Consider the following 2,904-nt stretch of genomic DNA (forward strand, 5'->3'; position numbering starts at 1 on the left):
AAAATAAGTTTATTTGTATGCAAGTTAAAAGGACTTGCCAAATTGATTCTCAAGCCGATATTCGAGTATGTAAAACATTTCAGAAGTTGCTTAATCATGCCGGCGGACCTGATAGCCTTAGTTTTCGGAAAAAGATGTGAGAAATTTCATTAATTTGGATAGGAGGTCAATTGAAAAAGAAGGTGATGGTAAAGCGGTAATGGACTATTTCAAACTAATGAAAGAGCGAGACAACCCTTTTTACTATGATGTTGATTATTATGAAGAATGTCGAATTATTCGAATTTTTTTGCTGATTATCGGAGCATTGCCTAGTACAAGTACTTTAGGGATGTTGTCAACTTTGATACGACATACCTAACAAATAAGTACGACATGCTGTTTGTTGCCTTTGTTGGAGTTAACCATCACGGACAATCTGTACTTCTTGGATGTGAGTTACTTAACTCCGAAGAGGAGGCTTCATTTGTGTGGTTATTTAATTCCTGGCACTACAAGAAAATGAAACATTTGTAACAATAAAAAAATTTGTTACAAATTATGTTAGCTTTCGTATCGAATTGTTGTTTTGTTACAAAATGTTATAACGTTTTGTAACAAAAGATTATATTGTTGCAAAAATTCAAAATATTTTGTAACAAAATATCTATTTATTTCAAAAGTTCTAAATATTTTGTAACAAAATATCTATTTGTCACAAAATACAATATTTTTGTAACAAGTTATTTATTTGTCACAAGATTCAAAGATTCTTTGTAACTAATAAAAAATTTTGTTTCAACATACTAAATGTAAGACTTTGTGTAAGATCTAGAAATTTTAGAAGATCTTATTAAGAGCTAATTTAGATTTATTTATCATTAAGTATTTTAATGCCTGAAATTATTTTATTAAAGATAATTAAATCAAATTTTGATTAATTGAGTTTAAAATAATTTAAAGTTTTATCTGATTTTATAATTTTTGAATTATTTTCTATATTTAAATTATAAAATTTAGCAAATGTAAAATAATAAGCAGAATTTTATACGATTCGGTTTAAATAATTGAGATTTCAAAATTTAATACTAATATTTTTATAAATAAAAATAATTAATTATATTATCTTATAATTTTAATTATAATATTTGATTTCAAATCAATTAATATTTTGATACAATAAATAATATTTTAGAATAATTTTAGAGATTTAATTAGTTTTCAGATAAATCCAAAAACTAATTTACCCAAAATTTCTAATTTCACTTTTTGTCCCAAATTAAACTCTAATTCCTAAATTAAATCCAAACCTTAAATTTAACCAAATTAAACTATAACCCTACTCATTTAACCCTAGCCCTCCTTACTCACTCACCTACTGCCAGCCCCTCTCCCCCATATACACACAAGACACAACACAGCCTTAGCAAACCAAAAAGGAAAGAAAAGAAAACGGGGATTAAGGGAGACGAGAGAAAGAAGGTTGCGATTGGAGAGGAGAGAGTGCTGCGAGCCAGGGACGACGCGAGGAAGGAGAGGAGCCATCGCGCTCGGCTGCTGCCAGCTCCGTCGCATCCTGCGCCGCGCCATCGCCGCCCAGACCGCGTTCGTTCCGTTCAGCCACTGCCGCTGCCATCGTGTGGGTGAGAGAGAGAAGCTGAGAAAGGCTCAGCTGCGAGAACCAGAGGCGCGTGAGAGAGGGAAGACGCGATCGACAAAGGGAAGGAAAAAGGGTTTCACCGCCGCGGTGTCCTGCCACCATTGCTGCCTCCGATCGGAGCCCTAGCCACCGGAGCCCCTACCGTCACCATTGCATGTGGGAGGAGGAGATGACGTTGCCGATTCTGATTCTGCCCAAGTCCCTCATCGTCATTGGAATCACGAACCAGAGGCGGAAGGAGGCGTTCCTCCATCGCCAGCCAGCCACCAAGCTATGACCAAATTGGAGACATTGTTTCTATTACCTTCCGTTTTGGTAAGCTTATGAAAAAATTGCTCTGTTTCTGCCCTGTATCACCTTGCTCTACAATTGTTTCTGATTCATTTAGTTTTTCAGAGTCATTATTGTCATTGTTCGACGTTGCTGCCCTTGTCTAGAACTATTGAATGTTTCTGCTGCGAGAATATTACTAGAATCGCTGCTGCTGCCACGAATTGGGGATATAGAGATTCCTGCGTCAAATCCTGCTATTGCGACATCGAGGTAGGGGGTTCATTTGTAAAATGAAAGCTTTTAAATTAAGAATGCCTAAAGATTTTATTGAGTAATGCAAATAACTATAAATGTTATGTATGGCTAATTGATGAAAGTCAGAATTGTTGGTAATAGCAAATATGATTGATTGTGATAAGATTGATTTGTTGCTGTGTTTGAGGATGGTTTTTATTGGTTATGTGATTTGATGATGATAAGGATATGCTTGAAAACTTGGTTGGTAGCTGATGAACTATTATGAACATGTGCTTGATTTCTTAAATGTTTGAGAATGCTAAAAAATTTTGTGTTTAGCTAGTTGTGATAAAGTGGATGTCACTGCCGTTGTTGCCGGTAGCACTGTTCCCGTTCTGGTTCCAATTCCTTCATTTATGAGACCTGTAACATTTTCTTCCTTGCTTTGTTACCATTTTGTTCTTTTGTCATATTTCCGTCCTAATTATGTTAGCATATTTTATTCTAGTGTTGCTAATTTATCTCCTAAACAATTATGGTTGGTGCTGAGATTATTGTTACTGAAATTAACTGTTTTAATTTATGAATGCCATGGAAGTTTAGGATTTAATTTATTAGAACTTTTGATTAGGAATATTGTTTTTGATTATCAAAACTTGTGAATATTAGGGCTGTTGTTTATTGTTCTGTGTAGTTTTTTTCTGATTTGTTACTTGTTTTTTTTACTTATTTTGATTAGTAATTTAGTATTATTG

At 34.1% G+C, this 2,904-nt stretch overlaps 1 long non-coding RNA gene across 1 annotated transcript; it reads left to right on the forward strand.

Annotated features, from left to right (window-relative positions):
• Positions 1,398-2,357, forward strand: LOC110266603. The gene is made up of 2 exons (XR_002354036.1): positions 1,398-1,954; positions 2,036-2,357. It is a non-coding gene; the product is annotated as an uncharacterized LOC110266603 (long non-coding RNA).

This window comes from Arachis ipaensis, chromosome B09, assembly GCF_000816755.2.
Source record: "Arachis ipaensis cultivar K30076 chromosome B09, Araip1.1, whole genome shotgun sequence".
In the NCBI taxonomy this organism is placed as follows: Eukaryota; Viridiplantae; Streptophyta; class Magnoliopsida; order Fabales; family Fabaceae; genus Arachis; species Arachis ipaensis.